Source organism: Cupressus sempervirens, chromosome 2 (assembly GCF_028749045.1).
Source record: "Cupressus sempervirens isolate cs-2001-9-10 chromosome 2, ASM2874904v1, whole genome shotgun sequence".
Classification (NCBI taxonomy): domain Eukaryota; kingdom Viridiplantae; phylum Streptophyta; class Pinopsida; order Cupressales; family Cupressaceae; genus Cupressus; species Cupressus sempervirens.
The window spans coordinates 38,545,584-38,572,141 of NC_143119.1; the positions used below are offsets into that span (position 1 = coordinate 38,545,584).

The window sequence follows — 26,558 nt, forward strand, 5'->3', positions numbered from 1 at the left end:
TCACTCATAAGACCTTCAAGTCTTTTGATAAATGAATCTATTAGTGCATGTCTTAAACTTGTAAGATCTAGGAGGTTGTTGAATTCCAACCATGGAGTTACAATTTAGGACCAAATAGCCATGGAAACCCTCAATTGCAGGGTTTACTAACCCAAATTCACTAAAATAGGGATATCTCTCTCCAAAATTAACAAAAATGAATCAAACAAAATGCTATGGGATGAGGATTCATAACTCTATCAAATATTCATATATGATTTAGTTATCAAATCTTTATAATTCTATACACACAATAAATGCTCATAAAATATGCTTGTTTCTCCTTAAAATTGATTCGTTCATACAATACTTCACACTTTTTTATTTTTTCCAGAGTGTGGATGCCTAAATACATCATCCCCAATGGTTAAAACTGATATTTTAAAGTTTGGGACCATTGGGTGAAAAGTTGCACTTTTTGACAAAAAGTTGTCAACAACAAAAATTGCAAATTGACAACTTTTACAATTTTTCAATTAAGCCATGATTACTTGTTCATTTGTCTTTCTACAAACCTTATTAATTTAGATTGATGATAAAAACATTATACACTCCTATTTACTAAAAATATCAAATTTTGGGATCCTTTTGGTCTAAGTGAACTTAGGTTTATAAGCACACCTAAAGTTCCTTGACCAAACATAAGATCATTGCTTATTACATAGAAAAATGAAATTAAAACATCTTCTTGTGGATCATTACATGTCTTCCACAAGGTCACCATATGCCTTGATCTACCTTTTTATGAGTTCCATCACCTTGGTACCATGCACCAACATCAATCCAAAAAAATTTCTTGTAACTATGTAGAAACTGCGGCAATGCTAGAATAGATATATTGTTACAAATTTTTAGAATAACTGAGAGTAGGGGTGAATCAATTACTCAAGGTCTATATGTACCACTTAAACTATTAAACATTAAACACTTCACTATTTTTCTTATCTTGGTGTTGCTTGGTCTCTACTGTAAAACTATCATAAATATAACTTGCATTTCGTAATGAAAATTTTATCAAATGTAAACATTCATAAAACAATCATCATAGTTTGACACTAGGATTTTTCAATTAGGGAAAAACCACCAGCAATATGTCACTCTTTTTTACTCTTTCAAAGTGAGCTCTATTAGGAACCAACCCTGTTAAGGGTTATAATACACACTATTAAATGTGACCTGGTTAGGGGATTTAATCACCCTATTAGGAGTGGACTTGTAAGAGGACTTTGATTATTCCATTTAAAATGTCACCTAGTTAAAGGATTTACACAAACTGTTAATTCCTCAAATGAATGTTAGGTCAACCTCTATTAAAAGGGTTTCAATACAAACTATTTACAATGATAAGAAAGAAAATAGTAGGTTTGATCTATGTGATTACAACTCACTTTTGTTGGTTCATATCTCTATTTGGTCCTTATGGTGGTTTACTAATAAGCCTTTTATTGTCATCTCTGATATTGGTATGCTTGGACACCTTTCAAGAAATTAGTCAACTCTTTTCATCAACACTTAAGCCTTATGCTCTAATTCAATTATCAATACTAGCATCATATGTGCAAGCTTTCGCCTTTAGCTTCATATTCACACACTTGTGTGTTTATGATCAACCTTGCTCTATATTCCTTTCTTCACATACAAACTCACTCATACAAACATTGGCTGGGCTTGAATAGACACGACACCAAATGTTTGGTTCTATATCTCTTTAAATAGGCAATTCAAGTTGTGTTGTTTTCTATGTCCACCATAGATCTCAGGGTTTATGATCATATTCAATTCAATTCAATGTATTTTTTCATCTTCTTGATCATCCTCTAAAAACTTCTCTAGAATCCATATGTTAGGTCTTTAACTAATTAACTCTTTGAATGTAATGACTTAACTCATATATCATATCTTCAACACATTTTACATCTCCCAAGAAATCAACTAAGTTAGCTTGATCTTACAATTTCTTTTAATTTTGTTCTCTTACTATCACTCAACAATCTCTAAATTATGATACTAAGTCAATATTGAAATACTTGGTTGTTGTAAAGCTTTTTGGCTCGATATCGACTAACTTGCTCGATCAATGCTAATGCTCGATCAACACTAGATTTGGTCAACACTAACTATAGCTTGGTTGATGCTAGCATTACTTGGCACTTCTTAGTATTTTACTATTTTTCTTGGCTTAGCCTAGCTTTCTTGAAATAAACAATTACTTTTCTTTATCAAAGTTTATTTAATCAAATGTCCATTGTAGCTTTCTTTTCATAACTTTAACCTTTCCTCTAGCTATTATAGTTATGAGTAATTTCTCAAATCCTCTTCATCAATCAAATAGATATGAGATTTAGATTGTTAGGATTAACCTCAGATAAAAATAATAGTTACATGCAAATATTACCAAAATCAAAAAATTGTACATCACACAAAGAGAACACAAGACATCAAGATTTAAAATGGTTCACCCAATCCCTGGGCTACATCCACTAACAACAAGTCTAATACTATTATTATCTAGTGATTACAATCCAAAATCCCTTACAACTCAATACCACTGCAAGAAGCTACAATATCATCATTACATTATGAAATCCCTAACCCTAAGCCTTTTTTATACAAGCTTTTATTAGTTACAAAATTAGGGCAAGAATAAGTTGTCCAATAAGAAAAATAGCAGCTGACACCTTTTACAATATAAGGGCATTTTTGGCTTTAGGGGTGCTGCCCCCGAAACCCCTATGACTCCACCATGTATTGCGACAAGGAGCACACCTAGGGTGCTACCCTAGGACCCCATAGGGGTGCTACCCCCAAACCCCCATAGAAATAATATGGGGAGAAAACTATGTCAAATAAACCTTTGAGTCTAATTAAGCTCCACATCACAAAAATCTCCCACTTGGATACTAATTAGACTCCACAAAAATAACCTCCCACTTAGAGATTGATCATAGAGTTGCTAAACCTATAGCTCCTACTAGAATATCAAACTACCCCAGGCTCTGTTGTTCTTTTATTCTGTTCAGTCTAGAAGACCAAATGAAGTTGAAGAGGAGTTCAAATTCTTCCATGTTACTACCTTGGTAAAAATATCTACTAGATTATCATTTGTATGCATCTTCTCTAGCTTTAATTGTTCATCATCCAAAACTAACCGAATGAAATGGTACCACAAATGTATGTGTTTTCTCTTTATATGCAGAGATGAATTCTTTACAAGACGAATGGTACTCTAGCTATCTATAAAAAAATAATTATCCCTCTATGGGTGTCATAATTCTTCCATGAAGAACTGAAGCCATATCATCTCCTTAGCTACCTCTATAGTGGATAAAGCATTAATCTTCTACAATTGAGAAACCCAACTCACTGCTGCCCCACCAATAGTAAATACATAACCTATAGTACTCTGCCTAGTATCAATATCCCTTGCCAAATCAAAGTCAACATATCTCTTTAAATTAGTAGTAGAGCCCCCAAAATATAAACACTTTCTAGATGTTCCTCTTAAATATTTAAGAATTCATTTAACTGCATTCTAATGCTCAATTCCTAGAAGACTCATATACCTGCTAACAACTCCCACTACATGTGCAATATCTGGCCTTGTACATACCATAGCATACATCAAACTTCCTACTGCCTAAGCATAGGGGACCTTGGACATTTATCCTTCTCTTCTTATTTCTTCTGACACATCTCCTTAGTCAACTTCAAATGACAAGGTAAAAGTTATGCTAACAACTTTAGCATTCTCCATAGGGAAACATTGTAGTACCTTTGCAATATAATCAACCTAAGATAATGTCAATTTCTTTCTCTTTCTATCTCTACAAATCTTCATACCAAGGATTTGTTTTTCTGCCCCCAAATCCTTCATAGTGAATGCATTTGGTAACTAGCATTTCAACCCCTTAATGTGATCCATGTTAGACCCAGCTACAAGCATATCATCAACATATAAGCATAAAATAATTTAGTTTACATCATACAACCTTTTAAAATAAACATAATGATCTAAATGACACCTACTATATCTATGCTCATGCATAAAACTATCAAATTTCAGATATCATTGCCGAGGTGCTTGCTTCAAGCCATATAAACTTTTTTTCAATTTGCACAATAGGTTGTCCTTACCTTTGACCTTAGATCCTAATGGCTATGCCATATATATCTCTTCATTTGAATCACCATTAAGGAAGGTTTTTTTAATATCAAGCTACTCCAAATGCAAATCTTTAGTAGCTACAATACTTAAAACAGTACAAATAGAAGTCATTTTTACAATAGGAGAGAATATCTCATCAAAATCATACTAAACTAGCTTTGAATCATTTCTTACCTCCATCCTCTTCTTTCAACTTGTAAACCCATTTATTCTATAAAGCCCTTTTACCTATAGGCAACTTGCATAAATCTCATGTTTTATTTTTCAACAAAGAGTCTATTTCTTCTTTCATTGAAGACTCCCACTGAAGCTTTGTATCACCCTACATGACTTCATCATAACATTCAAGTTCACCAACATCAGTAAGTAAAATAGAATACAAAGAGGGAGAAAATCTTTCTGGAGGTTTACTTAGCCTTGTTGACCATCTAATAATCACTAGTGTGTGTGGTATTTTTTGTTTCAGTTTTTGAAGATCATGAGGAATTGTTGGAACATCATCTTTTGGAGTATCATCTAGCAATACATAATCATCTTCTTTCTTCTCGTGTTACTACAACAAATCTTTGTACAACACTTTTTCATTGAATATGACATCACTGCTTCTTACAATTTTACGACTTTCAAAATCCCAAAGCCTATAACCAAATTCATCAATGCCATATCCAAAAAATACACATTTTTTTGACTTAGCTTCCAACTTGGTTCTATTTTTAGAATCTATATGACCAAATGCTTCACAACCAAAGGTTTTGAGAAAACAGTAACTCACTTTTCTTACCAGTCCATGCTTCCTCTAAAATACCATGGCCCAAAGGAGTAGAGGGACCTCTATTAATCAAATGTACAGTAGTATTATGGTCTCTACCCACATGTTTAAGGGCAACCCAACATGCAACCTCATGCTCCTTGCACACTCCATTATAGTCATGTTCATGTGTTTAGCCACTCCATTTTCCTGTGGCATCCTTGGAACAATTTTTTGTCTATGAATACCATTAGTGGAGCAATAATCTTCAAATTCATGACTACAATACTCACAACTATTATCATATCTGAAACATTTTTTATTTCTTACTAGTCTCATTTTCAACCAAGCATTTCCATTTCTTAAAAGTTTGAGATACATCAGATTTATGTCTAAGGAAATAAACCCACACTTTTCTAGTTGCATCATCAATAAATGTAACATAATAATGAGAGCCACCAATGGAAGATACCTAAGTTAGTCTCCATACATCTATATGCACAAGCTCTAGTCTCTCACTTTTCTTTTCCTTCTCACTTTTCACAAAACTCACTCTCTTTTGTTATCCATACACAAAACTTTCACATAAATCCATATTAACACATTTCAAAAATAATAAAAGTTTCTTTGAATGAAGTATTTTTATGCCTTTCTCACTCATGTGCCCAAGTTTGTGATGCCATAGTGTTGTATTAGAATCTATAGTAGTTGTTTGTTCTCCCTGGTCAACTACAGCAATTGTTCCTAAACATTCATTTTTCTCTGAAACAATCAAAGTAGAAAGAACAATATGAATTATACAAAGATATAAGGTGCCTACTTTCACACCTTTTTCTACTGCAAGGGAACCTTTTGAAACTTTCCAATTTTTATCATTAAAAGTAACTACACAACCCTCATCACCGAGTTTCCCTATTGAAATTAAATTCCTACTCAACCTTGGAACATGTCTTACCTCATGTAGTAGCCAATGATTCCTATTCTGCAACTTAATCTTAACTTTTACTTTTTCAAAAATCCAATAAGGTTCATTATCCCCTGAATAAACAAGCCCAAAATCCCCTTGGACATAATCAATAAAATAACCTTTATGAAGTGTAGCATGAAATGAAGCACCAAAATCTAAAACCCATGAATCATCAACACTTTCTAAAGAAAGAAGCAAAGCATACTCTTTGGATTTGTTACTTACCACATTTTCCTCCTTGTTCCCTTCTAGTTTATCTCCTTTATTGTTCTTTCAATTCCAACAATATTTCTTCTTATGCCCTAGTTTACCATAGTACCAATAATCTCTTGGTCCTCTAGATTGAGACCTCTTCCCCTTTGACTTTCATCTTCCTTTCCCACAATTTCTAGAGTTGTTTCCCCTCTTACTCATTCTACCTCTACTTTGTGCATTCAAAACACTTCCTGATGTAGATCCACCTAAGGTTTTCCTATGAGTTTTCTCACTTAGAATAACACCAATCACATCATCAAATTTTAGGGTATTAGATCTAGGAACAAAATTACTAACAACCATTACCAAGCCATTTCATCTTTCAGGCAGAGAACACAAAATTAAGAAAGCCCTAATTTCTTTATCAAAATTAATACCCATAGAAAATAACTGACTAGTAATAGTATTAAACTTATTTAAATGATCTACAAAATATCCAACTTCTATCATCTTCATATTAAATAAAGACTTCATGAGAAATACATTATTTGAAGCAGAGGGTTTTTCATACACTTTTGCTAGGGTTTGCATAATCTTCTATCGTCTTCACTTTTATAGTATTAAATGTCACTGATGGTGCCAAGCATAGTTGGATGCTTCCAAGTGCCTTCCTATCTAAAATATCCCAATCCTCATCTAACATAGTTCCTTGTTTCTTGAATTTTCCTTCTAACAACTTCTATAAATCCTTCTGATAAAGATAGTCTTCCATTTGCATCTTCCATAACTGAAATTTCTACCCATTAAACTTCTCCACCTTTAGCTTACCCTCATCTTCCATTGCTCTCACTCAATTGTGAGACTCCCACTTAACCATCTTGGGGTGCCCCCAAACCCCTGTAGAAGATAATATGGGGAGAAAATCACACTAAATAAACCTCTGAGTCTGATTAGGCTCAACATCACAAAATAGATTAGGTAGCAATATGTCTCATCCATAGATTTGACATCAATGACAAAACAATAATTATTCCAATTAAAAATTTCCAACAATCTCCCTCTTTGGCATTGATGGAAATATATCAAACATATGACTATTAGTAGTAGCTAGGTTACCATACAATCCAAAAGATTTCACTACTATGATTGATCAATATCCTTAGTTTCATTATGACTCTAATCCATGCAAACTCCTATTAGTTTGTTTCTCTTTCTCTCTTTTCTCAGTAATCTTTCTCTCTTTGATCTCTTCTTAGTAATCTTCCTCTTTGACAACAATGCCAAAGACATGTAGCTCTCTTAGCTTCAAAGTCTTCATACATCTAAATTATGTAGATTTTGCATGTCTGGCTGATACATGTCATCTATCTATGACTGATTTGTTTATGTTGTACTAAGTATTCTACCTTAGGCATGTCCCAAAGTAGAGCTTTATTGCATCACTGTGTAGAATGTTTTGATTAGCACATGTGATGCAATGCACCTTGTCTTCTTAAGTAGCCTTAGTTAGGGGAATCATCCCTAGTTTACCTCGAAGATATTAATGAGCATCTTTGGTTAATTGTTTTGTGAATATGTCAACAATTTTTTCCTTTGTATTCAGATATGCTAGCTTCACTTCTTTGTCTTGAACTAATTCTCTCAAGTAGTGATACTTGATAGTAATGTGCTTTTTCTTAGTGTGCATCATTAGATTCTTTGGAATGTTGATAACACTTGTGTTATCACAAGAGATAACTACTAGATCTATAATCTCTTCTTTCATACCTTTCAACAATTGCTTAATCCACATTACATTTGAATAATTCACTACAACTGCCACATACTCAATTTTAGTTGTTGATTGGGAATACAATTCCACTTCTTGCTTGTCCATGACAAAAATATTTTTCCTAGAAAGAATGTACCTCCACTACTGATTTTTTTGTCATCAATATTTCTAGCCAATTTGAGTCAATGAAAAACTTTAGTTCAAATCTATCACTCATCTTCTAATATAATCCATAGCATTCTAGACCTTTTAGATATCTCAATATCCTTTTCAAAACCATCATGTGATTCTCTTTAGGATTTGCTGAAAATTTAGTAACTATTCCAACTAAAAAAGAAATATCTAGCCTATTGTGAACAAAATATTGTAATTTTCCTATCATGGATATATATAGGGTCTAGTTCATGTCAATAGAATCACCAGTCTTAGATAGCTTGTGTCCTATAGGCATAGGCGTACTCACTGGCCTTGAATATTCCATACCAAAATTCTTTAATATTCCCTTGATGTATTTGGATTGTTAAAAATACCAAACTTCATTTGACATACTTTTATTCCAACAAATAATTTGATTTCACCAAACATAGACATTTCCAATTCCTTTTTCATTTCATCAGCAAATAATTTACGTAATGCTTCCTATCCTCCAAATATAATATCATCAACAAATATGTTAGATAACAATACTTCATTATTCTTACCATTCTTCAAATATAGGTTGTTGTTATCATTTGTCCTTTCAAAACCAATTTTCACTAAGTAGTTATGTAGTCTTGCATACCATGCTCTTGGCGCTTGCTTTAATCCATAAACAACTTTGTTCAGTTTACATGCCATGTTCCTCTTGTCTAGATCAACAAAGACTATAAGTTTTTCAATGTATACTTCTTCCTCCAATATACCATTTAAAAATGTAGCTTGTTCCTCCAGTTACTCCACCATTTTCATTGAGCTTGTTCCTAAAAATCCACTTTGTCCCAATGGCATTTTTTTCTTTAGGTCTTGGTACTAAATTCTAAGTATTGTTCTTCTCAATCTAGTCAATTTCTTCATTCATTACCTAAATCCAATCTTCATTGTCTAAAGCATCCTTTATTGTCTTGGCCTCAAAGTCACAAAGTATGCATGTATTGTCTTTGAGTCTTTTTCATGTCATTACACTTGATTCAACATCTCCAATTATTTGATCAGGTTTATGATGTCTTCTCACATATTTTACTAACATAAGTAGTTTCCTTCTTGGTTCTTTTGGAAAAATAATCTCAAGCTCATTTTCTCTTCCATTTTTAGGTTCTAAATGCTCAGCATCCACTATCTAATGGTCAAAATTGCCTATCTGTGACTCAACATCTTCATTCTATTGCTTGGCACCCAATTTCTATTATTCAAAAATTGTGTATTTGCACTCCATCATTTCCTATCTAATGGGAACTTATAGCTTGACTTTCCTGTTCACTTTGAGTGCTAGGAGCATCATCATCCACATAGATGAATGTACTATAGTCTTTAGGTTCTTCACTACATGAAGTATCATTTCTTTATGCAAACTCATCAACTCTCACATTTGCACTTTCCACAACTTTGTTAGTGTTAGAATTTAAACACATAAGCTTTTCTTTTAGTGGAATAACCTATAGTAGGAATATGCCTTCATCACTTTTTGCATCAAGCTTTGCATTCCTCTTAGCTTTCAGTATGTAGCATCTACTACTAGAGATTTTGAAATATTTAACATTGGGAGCATAGCCATACCATAGTTGAAAAGGTGTAGCATTTGTACCTTTCTTGACTTGTACTCTATTCAAAGTATAAACAATAGTACTAATTTCTTCTCTCCAATATTTTTGTGACACATTGTTCTCCATCATTAGTGTTCTTGCATAGTCCATTATTAATTTGATTCTCCTTTTAGCTATCGCATTCTGAGGAGGAGTCCTTAGTGCTAACATTTGTCTTTTAATTCCTCTGTCATTGCATAATGTATTGAACTCATGTGAGATGAATTCACCACCTCTATCAAATCTCAAACACTTTAGACTCTTCCCTATTTCTTTTTCAACTCTAGCTAAATACCACTTGAATAACTAAAAAGCATCAAATTTAGCTTTAAGAAACATCATAGCCATCATTCTACAATAGTCATCTATAAATAAAATGAAATATTGATCTCTACAATAACTTTTAACACCAATGGGTCCACATAGGCTAGTATGAACCAATTCTAGAATATCACTAGCAGTATATGTTTTACTCTTGAAACTAGACTTTGCCATCTTTCCTAATTGACATTTTTTACTCATAGCATTATCAAGCTTCTTTAGTTTGGGAACTCCTCTTACTTTCTTCATCTTTTTGATATTTACCAAATTGTCAAAATTCACATCACATAATCTTTTATGCCATAACCAAACATCTTCTTTTTGTGCAAACATAAATGCCTCACTTGATAGGTCTAGATAGAATAAGTTACCTCTAGCCTGTTCACCAAATCCAATTAGCTTACCATCACCATCATATATCTTGGCCTTTCTATTGTGAAATTCAACTCTATAACCTATTTTGTTCAGTTGTGAAACACTCAACAAATTGTAGTTAAGTCCTTCAACCCAATAAATATAGTCACATGTTACCTTATCATTGAATTTAATAGTGCCTTTACATTTTACAACACATGGGATATCATTGCCAAATTTAACACTTCCACCATTGTATGGACCAATATCTTCAAATTTGTCTTTATCACCAGACATATGATTGGAACATCCACTATTAATTATACATATATCACTTTTGTTCACATAAGAAATTAATGTAGTTTTCTCATCTTCATTAGAATCTTCTTTCATAAAAACACAGACAACTTCATCATCATTACTCTCAAATTCATTATCAGTCTTTTCTTTAGCAATATAACAAGATTTCTTTGTCATCCTTGCTTCTCTTGTAGTCTTTTTCATCTCATCTTCCTTTGTACTTTTTTTCCTTCCTTTCATTTTTATCTTCTCTGCCATGGCATTTAGCTATTAGGATAAAACCATGGACAGAAATAAAAACTACATGCATATATAACCAATAACATAAAATAATAGATCACACAGAAATGAACACAAGACACCAAGATTTAACACGGTTCACCCAATCCCTGGGCTATGCCCACCAAAGAGTAAGTCCAATCTTATTACAATCCAATGATTACAACCAGATTACAATCCGTAATCCCTTATAGCTCAATACCTCTGCAAGAACCAATTTCATATCACACTATAAAACAATCCCTAACCCTAAGCCCTTTTATACAAGTATTAAACCACTTTAGGGTTATAACATTTCGACCATAAATTAGCCATAAATTTAGTGGCAAATCTACAAATGGCGAATCTACAAATAGTACCAAAAAAAAATTATGGAGTATTTACAGTACTTTCCTAATCAGTCATCATAATCTAACAATAGCAACAATATGACCAACTTTGTTGCATGAAAAATAAATGATAGGTAATTTACCCTTTTATTTACCTCTTCCTCTTCCAAACCTTTTTTCAATAAGGGCTTCAAGTTAATCAATATCATCATCAAAACTATTGATTTCATTCTTCACATATTTTCCATTCTTCTTGCTAAGAACAAGTTGTGACTTGAAAGCAGATTTAATGGTAGCAAGTGTGTAGTTATCAAAATTAAACATCTCAAAAGTAGTAAGTCTACCAATTACACCTTCTAAGGTCAAGTTTTAACCTGGTGTGCATCTCAATTCTTGGATTATAGAGACTCTAATGGCATAGACAGGGAGTAGAATCCTCAGTAACTTATCATTGTTTCATCTTTAATTTCTCTATTTAAACCTTGAATAAAATTAACAACCTCTTTAACTCTTGTGCAATAGTGTACTATGTTGTCACCTTCCATCATTCTCATGTCATCAAAATTTCATCTCAGGCTTTCTGATTTGGCCCTTAAAACATTGTCATCACTTCCATATATGGTCTTCAATCTGTCCCACATCTTCTTTGTGTAATCACCTAAAAATGGTCATCTAGACTATTAGCCCCCTTCTCAACATTTTTGCTAATTTAATTAATTATTTACCTATACCAAATTTCTAATAATCAATTAATTTGATTATAACCTATATTTTGACTATGCTATCCTCATTTTATTATTTGATTAAAAGAGCATGTCCCCTTTTAATTAAGTAAAAGATCTCATTCATCTAACCCACTTAAAATGCACACATAAAGTCATTTTTCTATTTTACAATTAAAAGAAAAGGCTTTTGAAACTTTTTTCTTATATTACAAGTCAACTTATATTCTATTGGTTGACTTGTTTGTGTACACATGGGTCACTCCTCTTTTCAAATTCCACCATTGATCATCCACCATCTTCATCTTGATCTCAACCAATCTATACGACTTTAAAAGGGAGAAAGTTTTCCACCTCAAAGGATCCACACTCTTGAGTATTATTATGTTGTAGGTATACCATTTGAATTCTTCAGAGCCCTTTGTGTAAAACTTCTATTTCTTGTCTACATTCTCTCATCCATGGCATTTTTTTAGCATATGGCATTCTAGTGTAGTTGCATGCTAATGTAGTTCTTTTACAATAACTTAACTCACATAGTTTAATTAGCATGGATGTAACACTTTCATTTGTTTAGCTTAGTTGCATTGTGCATTTCATCTTAGCTTACTTTCATTCTTGCATTGCATGCTCAAGAGTTCTTGAACACTAGCATTCTTGCTCTTGCTCAAAGAATCTCCCATCTCATGGTTTACTAGCAAGGGTTGTATTCCTAAGGCTCGGCTGAGTGCTTCCTTTATGCTTATTTGTATGCCTCTTGCACTCCATGACTAGGGAGCTCTAAAACACCATTCAAGTTTTCCAATCTATGGAATATCTTGGATAGAAGGGTTTAGAGAAGTGTAGTTTTCAAGTGTACTATGTTCTCACCTTCCATCATTCTTATGTCATCAAATTTTCCTCTTAGGCTTTCTAATTTGGCTCTTAAAATATTGTCATCATTTCCATATATGGTCTTCAATCTATCCCACATCTTCTTTGCAGTATTGCAATTTTTTAAGTCATCAAACTTGGCATAGCTTAGGGCTAAGGCAATCTCCAACATTGCTTGGTTATGACCTAAATTTTGTCTCAGTCCTTCAATAGTCAAAGGAGACATTGTTACTTCTACATATTCATTGTCCAAAAATTTGATAGCAACATCATTGATCCTAGATATGTGTAGCTTCATTAGGGTCTTCCATGCATGAAATTCTCCTTGTTCAACCTGGGTATATCTCTCTTGTTCGTAATGATCTTTATCTTTAAGTACCTTCAAACTTTTCCTTTGTAAGCACCACACTCTAATAGAAATTTTTCGAAACATCTAGAATAACTAAGAGGGGGGTGAATCAATTACTCAAGGTCTATATGTATTACTTGAACAATTAAACATTAAACACTTCACTATTCTTCTTATCCTATTGTTGATTGGTCTCTATTGTAAAATTCTCATAAAAATAACTTGCATTTCATAATAGAAATATTATCAAATGTAAACATTCATTTCATTTTGACAGTAGGATTTTATGTGGAAATCCAATTTGGGAAAAACCACCCGCAACTTGTCACTCTTTTTCACTATTTCAAAGTGAGCTCTATTAAGAGCCAACCCTATTAAAGGTTACAATACACACTATTCAATGTGACATGGTTAGAGGATTTAATCAATAGTGGCCTTGTAAGAGGACTTTGATCATTCCATTTAGAATGTCACCCAGTTAAAGGATTTACACAAACTATTAAGTCTTCAAATGACTGTTAGGTCAACTTTTGTTAAAAGGATTTCAATAAAAACTATTTACAATGATAAGAAAGAAAATAGTAGGTTTCATCTATGTGATTATAATTCACTTTTTCTAGTTTAGATCTCTATTTGGTCCTTGTGTTGGTTCATTGATAAGCCTTTCACTATCATCTTTGATCTTGATATGCTTGGACATCTTTCAAGGAATCAGACCACTCTTCTCATCAGCACTTAAGCCTTCTTCTCAAATTCACTTATCAAAGATAGCATCATATCTACAAGCTTTCTCCTTTTGCTCTGCATTCACACACTTGTTTATTTCCAATCAACCTTGCTCTATATGCATTTTTTCACATACTAACTTGCTCATACACACACTAGCTAGGCTAGGCTAGGCTTGACTAGACATGACACCAAATGTTTAGTTTTGTATCTCTATAGTAGGCAATTCGTGCTTTACTATTTTTTACATTCACCATAGATCTTAGGGTTTATGATCAGATGCAATTCAATTCAATGTATCTATTCATCTTCTTGATCATACTCTAGAAACTTCTCTAGAATTTGTCTATTAGGTCTTTACCCAATTACCTCCTTCAATTTAATGATCCAACTCAACAATCGTATCTTTAACACATTTTACATCTCTTAAGAAATCAACTGAGTTGGCTTGATCTTATGATTTCTTTGAATTTTGTTCTCTTAATATCACTCAATAATCTCTAAATTCTAATACTTGGTCAACACTAAAATACTCGATCATTGTAAAACTTTCTAGCTCAACATCAAATAACTTGCTCAATCGATGCTAATGCTTGGTCATCACTATATTTTCTTGGAACTAATTGTAGCTCGGTTGACACTGGCATTACTTGACACTCCTTTGTATTCTACTCTCTTTTTTGACTTAGCCTAGCTTTCTTGACATAAATAATTACTTTTCTTTATCAAAATCTATCTAATCAAATGTCCATTGTAGCTTTCTTTTTATAACTTCAACTTTTCCTCTAGGTGATATAGTTATGAGTAACTTCTCAAATAATCTTCATCAATCAAATAGATATGATATTTAGATTAGGGAGCAATATATCTCATCCATAGATTTGACATCAATGAAAAAACAATAATTATTCGAATTGTAAGTTTCCAACATCTGAGTCCTAGTTGTATCATCCAGAATATTCTACCCACAATAGCCATCTGTGGACCTCTTGACATGACCAAAAGGTTTGGACCCACCATTGCTCATTTATTAATGGTTGTGTTGGCTTGGTTTTTCACCTTGTTAAAAATCTTGAAGATGTGTTGTGAAAATCCAGTTTTAACTATCTGAGCAATTGGGGTTTGCATTTTTCATGTGGTTTTTACCTTAGGAAAAACTCTAGTTTTTATGCCCCATTATCTCACAATTTTCTACAGTGTTTGTGAAAAAATATAATAGTCATATCCTTTCCAGGGAAAGAAATTTGAATTAAACCTTGAATATTAATGTAAAAACTTTGAAAAACCCTAGTGCCTTTTTAGGTTTTTATTCTATAAGGATTTGCTTTATTATTTTTGAATTATTTCACAAAGTTGGGTTATTTCCTTAACCCATGACTTTGTTTCAACCTATAGTTATTTTGTGGTTAGCCCTTATTCTACAAATTTATTGTTTATAACCCTCAAGGTGAGTTATTAATCTAACTGTTGATTTCCTTGAAGATTTACAAATCCCACATTATCGTAGTTTGGAGATACAGTATATTTTCCCAGAGAAAGAAAGCAAGGGAATGACACCTATTCTTTGGGACCTAAGAAAATGAAGAAGTCACTAGTTTAATATCAGCCCTATGATCTTGCCAAGATCAATCATTTGTGTGTTCTCACAAAATAAAGATGTTCCAACTTTAAAGAAAGCAACATTATGAGATTTTGACATATGGTCTTGTGGGGGGCCATAACATGTTACTTTAAGTTTTCTATTATAATATGCTAGCTGTAACACCCAGATTGGTTCCTAAGTCAAACTAAGCTTTCTTTCCTAGTTGTTTCCTGATTGTTGATCTAAGTGAAAATCAAGGGTTGTTGCATCCTTGCAAAATGAAGATGTTTGAAGTTTAACCAAAGAAAGAATGCAAGAACTTTCCACATGTCCTTGTGGGTCCCCAAAGTGTGACATAAGATGCATTTTTCCCAACTGTTGATCAAAGGAAGATCGATGAACCTCATGTTGTTGCATAATGAAGATGTGAGCATGTTAAAAAGTGAAACAATGTGAGATGTTGACAAATGTCCCTATGTGCCTAAATTACAGTCAAAAAACTTGGAGAACAAGCATTTTCCTCTACAGTAGATTTAGGTGAAGATCCACGGTGGTCGTATTCTTACAAAGTCAAAGTGTGAGGCTTTTAACCAAAGTGAGAAAGTGAGAACTTGATACATGGAATTTGTGGGACCATCTTGTGTTATAAGTTGCAAAAGGGATGATAACAGTGTAGAGTACCAAATGACATGCTTTGATTCACTTTGAGCACTAAGTATGACAAAGATTAATAATTTCTCCTAGCCATTATATCAAGCTAAGATCAAAGGCTATCATATTCTCACAAAGTCAAAGTATGAGGATTTTAACCAAAGCGAGAATGTGATGAGATGATGCATGTCTTAATGGGCCCATTATTGAAAAGAAAGTTAAGAAAACAAGGTTGCTTCTTGATCATTAGATGCAAATGATCAAGGGTGGTCATATTCTCACATAATAAAAGTGTTAGAGTTTTAACTAAAGTGAGAATATAAGAATTTGACATGTGTCCCACTAGGTAAAAGGTGATGAAATTTTGAAGTTTGAATCACAGCCATCAGATTCTATGCAAATCAATAGTTAGTTTTCAAATTCTTAGCATAACATGCACAATTTGACTATTAGAGTGTTAATGGTGTTTCAAGGCAACTTCGTGCAAACAAATTCTACATAGAGTCTATAATTTACTCCATAACCTATTACAAAATGAAAGAGATTTGAAGCAAAGTGAAGTAGAGCTTGGATTTTGGGTTTCCATACAATGAACTATTATGAACAAATTGTCTTGTTGAGATCAAAAAAATTATAAGTGCCTAAACTTTTGTTGTCTAGAGATTTTCTATTTTTAAAATTTTGTTGAATTGATAAAAATTCTTGCACAAAGAGATTTTTTGGGCAAGATGAATTATCAGTATAGGAATGTGCATGATGATTTCCTTGAACAATTGCCCCTTTCTACCTATGAAACAACCAAAGGAAAGGAGTTGGGTCCAAAGAATCCTAGACTATTAATTAGTGAGGGTTTCTATGACAATGGAAATTGGTTAAATAAAGATGTAGAGACATCAATGGGCATTTTGGAGTTGTTTAGAAAATGGTTTTCACAGATAAATCATGGTACCCCACTGAGTAATGTCTGGAAGTTTGACATTGGGAATTTGGTTGTCCCTAGTATTTTCATCGACGATGACTTGCTAAAAATGTTGGCAAAAAGATGTGATCCTATGTTAAGGGTTGTGAAGAACCATGTTGGAGATAACCTTTTCAGGGTGATAGTTGGGGTGATCAGAGATGTTTTTATGTTGAACCCTAACCTTGCATTGCATGAAAAGATTGATCTAGATGATCTAAAATCAAGATATGATGCTCAGAGAGTATACCTTAGGGGGGGATCATTACATGAATATTTTACAAAGGTAGGACATCTTTCACTTGTAACATCTCACACCCTAGAGCCTTTATTAAAAAATAATTCAATCCTAGGGCTTAGGCCCTTTATAGATCTCCATTTTCAAAATATTTGGCATGGATGAGCAAGATCACATCTAGGGATCTATGGATGTTATGATTTCTCAAACTTTTCAATATGGTATGAGTTCTATTTTTAATTTTGCATCTTACATAGCTGAGGAGATACATAATGGGTTAATTGGCATCAGCAAGGATAGGGTTCATAAGCCGTTTCTTGGGTATTCAATTTTTATGCACATGTGCCTATACAAGGGTGTTTCTATGTTTGCAAAAGACATGAAACTAGAGCTAGAAAAGGATGGAGAGAAGCTATCAATTCAGCTCTAGAGTGTAGATGTGACTTGGGAAGTCATAGATGCCAATTTCATCCATTTTGACAAGTATTTTACTTCAAATATGAGCATGTTGTTATCTGGAGACAACCCTCAAATTCCTCATACCCTATTAGAGTTGATCAGGCCTAAAGATCATGCTAAAGGTTTGAAAGTTAGTCATAAGTAGGGAGATATTATCCCTTACTTAATTTCCATTGTATTTAGAGTACATGGTTTCTAAGAGAAACCTCACATCCCTCCATACCAAGTGCCTTTGAAGGTAGGAATTGTTAAATTCTTATGATAGGGTGGAGCACTTGAAGAGAGGGAATTGGTGGGAAGATCTAGGGCTCACCTTCTTGTACTCTTGACCTTATACACAACTTCTTAAACTCTTCAGTGTAAGTTGGCACATCCATATCCTTTTACTTCAAACTTTTCCTCTTCTTGTTGAACTAAACCTCATAGTCTTCTAGTAAGTATTGTTCCTTCACCTTTGTTACCATGACTTTCCAATTTGTAATGGGCTTCTTTCCCACTTTTTCCCTCTCTTCTTGGAGGTACTTCCACCATGTTAGGGTTTCTCCCCTTAGCCTAGATTTCGTTACCTTGACTCTTTGTACTTCATTGAAACCTTCACACTCAAAGTGGTTTTCCATCCCTTCAATCCACTCCATTACCGATTCAGGGTCCATCTTCCCACTAAATAAAGGGACTCCTTATAGGGCCTTTCTACCTAATGCTTTGATGAATTTTAGGATTGGCTCTTCATTTATGGGAGGGTATAGTTTAGGAATAAGATCTTCCTCATCCATATTTTATTTATCCTTATTGCTACTTTCACCTTCTTGGTCTTTCTTCTTGATTGCCTCGACAACTTCCAATTTGGTCTTCATTGCTTCTAGAGCTTCTTCAAGAACTTTGTTCCTCTCCTTCTGTTCACCCATCTCTTTTTCCAATTTTGCATTGGTCACCATATTTGATTCTCCATCTGACTTTGCAGGTTGAAACATCTACCCACAAACCCCAATCTTCTTCCTCTGATACCACTTTGATGTAATGTTAGGGTAGTTTGCTCCTTTAGTCCTTACTTTCTCAAGGAATTTCTTAGGATTTCTCTTGGCCTATTAGGGCTCCTTTGATGCCCTAATCTCTAGGGGATCTCTACCCTATCCTCTAACTACTCACTACCTATTTACACCAATGGCTTGAGTTCCTTCCTTCTCCAAATCCCTCTTCAAGCTACCTTGCTAACTTCCTTCCTTGATCTTTCTTGATTAGTTTTCTCAACCTTGTAGAGTGAGGGGCCCTTTCAAGGGATGTCAGGCTTCTCCTAGTCTTCTAAATACAAATTTCACAAGTTTCCTTCAAGTTCCTTACTCCTACTCCAAAATTGCCAAATATAGGGCTACTAGGATTAGCCCTCCAACTTGAGTTTTTGGACTTCAATCATAATCTTCTTTGAATAAGGTGGAAAAAAAAATATGGTTTCAAGTACCCTTTTGGAAAGCCTAAAGGATTTTGTCAGTCTTAGGTTTCCAATCCATGTGTACACCTAAAAAGAAATTTTTATGCTTATATTTAAGGGTTTCATAACTTGTATGGTAGGGTTGACTAAGTTATGATCACTCCCTCAACAAAAAATGTCATGAAACCTTCTCTTTTGGCATATAGTGACATCAATCACCCCTCCTCCTTCTTCAACACTTGGTTTGAAGTATTCCTCACATTCAAACCTCAAATCCTTCCTTCATCTATTCTGATCACCTAACCAAGTGTCAAAGACTTGCCTAGGGCATCGCATTTAAATTGCTTAACACACTTTCCAAGGCCCCAAAAACTATGTACACTATGTACATAGGATCCACTACCATTTCCCCTAAATCCATGAAGAATTCATAGTAGGAACTCATGGGGGAGCCATTATTGCACTAAGAGTCAAAACTAAACCAACACACAAGAAATTTACAAATAAATTTCAAAACCTACTTAAATGAATACGTACATACTTGCAACATAAATGGAAAGTACTATAACAGCAGGAAAAACAAATATCCAACACTCAAACAAAAGCTTCAATCCATTTTTTTAACAGGCAATCAAAAATCTCAAAAACTGCTAAAATTGAATTGGAAATCATGGATCTAATTACACAAAATTGTTTATTATTGTTCCCAACCCTTAGGATGTGTTTATTTCATGGTTTTATAAGCTTCCAAAGAGGTTGTAGGTAGTTATAATAACCACCAACCTCTTTCTTGTGTTTTGCAACTTTTCCAAAAATGTACAACCTTGACAACTTTTTGCATCTTTAAGTAGTTTTGCTTTCCTTTACTTGGGAACTTCCAAACCTATCTACTTTGATCCCTTAATGATGTCTATGCATGATTTAGCCTCCATGACATTAATTTGCATGTTTTTTTTTTTCATTTTTTCCATATTAACAACTTTTGCACAATTGTAGCACAATTGACATCTTCTCCATTTCTTGCTCCAAATGACATATTAGGAGCTCCAATCCATGAAATAGGATATAAAAGCGTCATTGAGGATTATAAGATGGTTTACAAACCATACCTTCCTCATTTTCATGGTCCTAGACCCATGACCCCTAATACAAGCTACACTCACAAACACACCAAAACCACCTAGGAGGGGAAACTTCACCTAGGAACAACTCAAACAAAGAGATGACCTTGAAAAGGTCCAAACTCACTCACACTCCTAACTTGGCTAGAGTTACTACAAGCCAAAAATCCAACTAGAAATCAAATTGAGAAAGAGAGGCTTTGACTAGGAGCTTCTGCACTATATACATACCAGGGTCTCCTCTAATTTTTAAAAATATGAATAGACATTTTGTTATCTCCCCTCATTTCTGATTAGAAATAGTTATTTTCCCTTTAGACTTGAGAATGGAAAAATTTAGAATGCCATTTTTTAGCTTCAACTTGAATTTATTAGTCTTGTTGTCATTCGCTAGTACATGACTTGCATCATATGAAGTCTGAGCACTTCTACTCAACCAAGAATCAACTTCCTCTTTCTCCTATTTTTGCTTAGCTTTGATAACCAAGGATCCATTGCCAATAGACACCTTAATATTCTCCTTCGACAATTTGGGCAAATCAAACACAATTTTTACTTCATTTTCAATCTCGATCATATCCCACAGGATTTAGACCCCGAATATGTCTTGCCACAAAGGCCATGATGAAGGAAGCATGAATGAGTCCTCAGAAAATCAATCCATTGTATTGAGCATCTGCCTCATGCTTTTGATTGGGATATAGATTCCTAAGGCTCCGCCATGAAAATTAACACTCAAAACCAAATCTTTATAATAGGCCTAAATATTTGCTACCTTAAAACAATGGAAAATTGAGAAGCTTTACTATAGGGTGAAATATTTGCTACAATGACCTTCTTCTTTGCTTCTTTTCAAATTTTCTCTCCTCCCTCATAATAGAGGAATTTGTAGTGTGCCTGGTGTAATGTCCCTGTCATTAAAAATATATATTTATTTAAAACTTTGTTAATGGGCCAATCAATTTATATATCTTGGACCCATTTTTAACTTAATTGTTTCATAGGTAAGTATGGTCATCGACTATCTTTGTACACCCTAAGAAGGTTTCCTAATAGGTATTTAAGCCTAACATGTAGGTAGTCATACATATGCAATTTGGATTATTTCTTTCTCTGTACTACGAATCCCTGTTGGATTTCTATGTCATTCGCCATTTCCAAAGTGAAAGACATTCTCTATTTGGATCATGTGGTTTTGGTGGGATTCAATCCTCACCCTATTTTGTATGTGTACTTCTCAGCTTGGATCTAGAAAATTGGAGCATCATTTGTAAGTGGAACATCATTATTATTTGGCACAAGTGTGTATCTATTTGGTCTCTAGTTTCATGCAAGTTATTCATGTTTATTATATTGCATTTGCATTAAATTTTTTTGAACTTCTCTACATTCACCTTGTCATAGTACATTACCACCATCATTGTACACCACATCTAACACCATCCACTTTACTGGACTTCCTGTGTAGGGCACCAACTTGCCATATGACCCCTTTTCCTACACACCGTATGATTACTAACTAGTCATATGGCCTACCTATCTGCCAATCCTCTCTACCATATGACCTATCATTCTTGCTCATTATATGACCATCTACATCATCCATATAGTCACCCCTCACCTATAGTATAGACTATCTTCTTTCCATCCGTACAACCAGTTGCATGACTTGTGGCTACACTTATCATTATGATTATCCACCCTACAGTTCCTAGACACCATATGGTTATTCCTTCCATTTTTATGCTCCCTCCTCAGCCCTCTCTATATGGTCATTCAATTATTAGCCATATGACATGATTTCCTCCAAGCTGTATATTTCGTGGACGAAGCAACAAAGAACAAAACATCACAATGGTATTAGAGCTTTTGATTCTACCTACTTGTGGAAGTGAATGCAAGTTTATACTCAAAGGAGAAGGTGAAATAACCTTATTGGTAGAATGGTAGATCATTAAGATCCTATGATAGAAATCATGAATCTTTTAAGAGAGCTGAACAAAAACCAAATGCAAATCAACAAACCCAAAGGCTTATGTACGAAACTCTACAAAAATTGGCGAAGGGAAAGACAATAGGAGAACAAAATGGGCATAGCGATGGTTCTATTTTAGGAAGGACAAACTTTCAACCCTCTCACTCTTGACCCTTGATACCCATCTTCCTTCCAAGGATGAAAGCACCACAAAAAGAAAGAGAGCCCACTTTTAAGGAAATGCAAGAAGAACTTCAGGAAGATTGGAGGAACATGAATATAGAAGATGATATATCTTATAGAGACTATGTTGATCTAAGAATGAGATATTTTGGTGGAGGAAATCATGGTCATTTTAATGATGATCTCAGGAGAAAGATCAAAATGGTAAACCTATCACCATTTGATGGATCTAGAACCATCATTGCACAAACATGGGTTTTGAAGGTAGACACCTATTTCCAACTCAACCCAATACCCAAAGTGAAAGCAATCAAGTTCGTAGCGCTCCATCTAGAAGGAGTGACACAAGAATGGTGGCACCATGGATTGGTTACTCTTGGCTATGACCAAGTAACATCTCATGTTGAGTTCACTGAGAGACTCATTGACCATTTCGATGGGAAGGATCTTGGACTAAACTTCAAATATCTAGCTCAGCTAAAGAAAACAAGTACAGTAGACAATTATATCACTAAGTTTCAAAGGTTGTCAGTATTAGTCATAGACATCTTTGAAGGATGTCAAATCATGTTATTCATGGATAGGTTGAAAGAGCCTTTGAGAGGTTGGATCAAAGGGTTTAACTCATGCACACTCAACAAAACTATTAAGAAGGTACATGACATGGCCACATCCTCCTCCAAGGATCAGGCAGCTACACCAACACCATCCCCACAAAAAGATAAAGACAAGGAGCCAATTCAGAAAAAAATCTCAATTTGATAAAGATTCTTAGCAAGAGCTTCAGAGGAAAAAGTTTTGTTTTACGTGCAAATAACCATGGGGGCTTGGTCATTGCTACCTTGGGAAGGGAAAGATTTTTTACATTGAGATGATGCCTAATGATGACAAAGGACAAATACCTATAGTGACTGATGAAAAAATTACCTAACAGGAGAGAATAAATGCCTTTATACAAAAAGGCGGTTCCATTGCTACCCTCACTACATTGACTAGAAGTGGTATCTTTAGGGTTCATGGCACATTTCATGGAAAATGAGTCCCAATCATGATTGATAGTGGCACCACACTCTATTTCATCAATTCATCTTTGATCACTAGTAAAGGCTTGAGTGCAACTAAGCATGGAGGATTTGAGGTTAAGGTTGTAGGAGGAACCTTGTTCCCTTGTACTCATGTGATCCCACATCTACAAATTCCCATGGGAAACTATTCCATGATAGATGATTTCTTTGGCATAGAGTTGGTTGATACTGATATCATTTTAGGCATCCAGTGGTTGGAAACTCTTGACCAATACACCAAACATTTTAAAAGGGTGGACTTTTCATTCGAAATAGATGGCAAGAAGGTGCTGCTAAGAGGAATGTCAAATAAAAGATCAAGGGAAGTCACAATCAAGATGATGGAAGCCATTTTAAAACATGATTTGATCCTAGACACTACAAGTAGGAACATGAAAGTCAACACTTTACGCCATTCCTTTGATAATTGGTGAGCCATTTATTGGTTGAGTACTCCAAGAGCACTTTTGTATGTGACTCGATGGATGGCTATATATGCAATGAAAGATACAAAGTTATTGATGACATCATTTACTTCAGTGGAAAGATCTACGTAGTACCTAACTCAAAACTAAAGAAGTTGATTACATAAGTTTTCTTAGACCTAGATTTACATTTGCTTGAGGACAAGAAAATTTTAGGATGGGAGGACTATAATGTCCCTATCATAAAATAAATATATTTTAATTAAAACTTTGTTAATGGGCCAATCAATTTAATATATCTCAAACCCATTTTTAATTTAATTGTTCTGTAGGTATGGCTGTCGACTATCTTTGTACACCCTCAGAAGATTTCCTAATGGGTATTTAAGCTCAACATGTAGGTAGTCATAAGTATGCAATTTGGATTATTTCTTTCTCTATACTATGAATTCCTATTGGAGTTCTTTTTCATTCCCCATTTCAAAAGTGAAAGACCTTCCCTATTTGGCTTGAGTGATTTTGGTGGGATTCAATCCTCACCCTATTCCATCTGTGTACTTCTTGGCTTGGATCTAGAAAATTAGAACATCATTAGTAAGTGAAACATCATTATTATTTAGCACAAGTGCGTATCTATTTGGTCTCTAGTTTCATGCAAGTTATTTGTGTTTATTATATTGCATTTGCATTAAAAATTGCATTGTTGAACTTCTCTGCATTCACATTTCCGTACTACATTACCACCATCACCATACACCACATCTGACACACCATCCACTCGACTGGACTTCCTTTTTACAGGCACCAACTTGCCATATGACCCCTTTTCCTACACACCATACAATTATTCACTAGCCATATGACCACCTAAGACTACCGTATGACCACCAAGATTGACCGTACAACCTCCTACCATTTTCCCATAGTCTCACCATTCTGCTACTCCTTGTATGACCTATCTATTTTCCAATCCTCTCTACTGCATGACCTATCATTCCTACCTATTGTACGACCATCTACATCATCTATATGGTCACCCCTCACCTACAATATAGACTGTCTTCTCTCCATCCGTATGATTAGTTGTATGACCTGTGGCTACACTCATCATAGCAATTGTCCACTATATAGTTCCCTAGACACTATACGATCATTCCTTCCATTAGTACACTTCCTCCTTAGCCCTTTCTATTCTGTCATTTAGTTACCAATCATACAACCCAATTTCCTCCAAGCTGTGCATTTCATGGACGAAGCAACAAAGAATAGAACATCACACCTGGTGGATGAGGAGTTCACTGTTGATTTACACAATGAAATCATACTTAATGGGAGGAAAATCACATTGTTGGAATGAAATACATAATTGAAAATAAAAGCCTTAAAATATGAAGACACTATCACTGCAGAAAGAGGACACATGTAAACTTACATAATAGATCACTATAAAGAAATATAAATTGTCAAACTACAAGAAAGGCAGGTAAACAAGCTTACAAAATGCCATATGGCTTACCATTCTACTCCAAAGCTCTCTTTTTTTGCCAATTTTTTGAATAAGAAAACAAAAAAGATCACTGAGAAAAATGAGCTTCACCAATGAAAAACAAGAATTTGAGAGTGAAATTTTTGTTTTAATAAATATTAATCAGAGAACCATAAGATTAGCAAATATTTGCCCATTTAAGTAATTTCCTAGGTGTCAACTAATATGGAAAATGGAGCTGAAAACATTAGTAATACGAGGGATGACAAGTGCCACATAGTGGCATGCACTTGCCATTAGAATAATGTATCATTATAGAAAGATTTATTCATAGATAAAAAATAGTTGTATAGTCAAATTATGTTATAGTAAAATATTATAGAAAATATAATGATTTTGCATACCATGTTAATTTTAATTTAAATAAAAATAAATAAAAAGTTAATAGAAAAAATAATTTACATGTATGTGAAAATTTCTTTTGTATTATGTTAATTGCATTTGTCATATAAATAATTTCTTTTGTATTTTGTTATTTGTTATTTTGTTATATAGTGAATGCTTGGTAATTCTTAAATATTTAGGCTAGGTAATAATGTCAAAAATTTCAAACTAAAGTTTTAAAAATAATTTTGTTTGCTTCATTTTTATGTTTAACAATTATTTTTTATAGTTTTTTAATAGAGATATATATAATTTTATAATTTTATAAAATATATTTATATAATTTAATAAATAATTATCAATTGTATAGCAAATTTTTAATTTATATTATTGTTCAAATAAAGCTATAGTATATTATAATTCACAAATTTGAATTATGTAGAACCTTTTTTTTTAATAGACCTTTCTAAGTACAATTATTTGAATTTTTTTCAATGTGTGAATTATACACCTATGAAAATAAAGTATTTGATCAATTGACATCATTCTAATATCTCTTGCTTCGAGATTTTTTATTTAATATTTTTTAACCTCCTTAACCTTAATCTTGGTTGTGATTTTTATATTAAGTTTTGGAAAATTCAAAAGAATTGTGATATGATTCAAAACTTAATAAATAAAAAATAAATA

At 33.7% G+C, this 26,558-nt stretch overlaps 1 pseudogene; it reads left to right on the forward strand.

The window, feature by feature from the left end:
• LOC149570956 (uncharacterized) overlaps positions 1-26,558 on the forward strand; it is a 112,611-nt pseudogene that overhangs the window by 28,039 nt on the left and 58,014 nt on the right.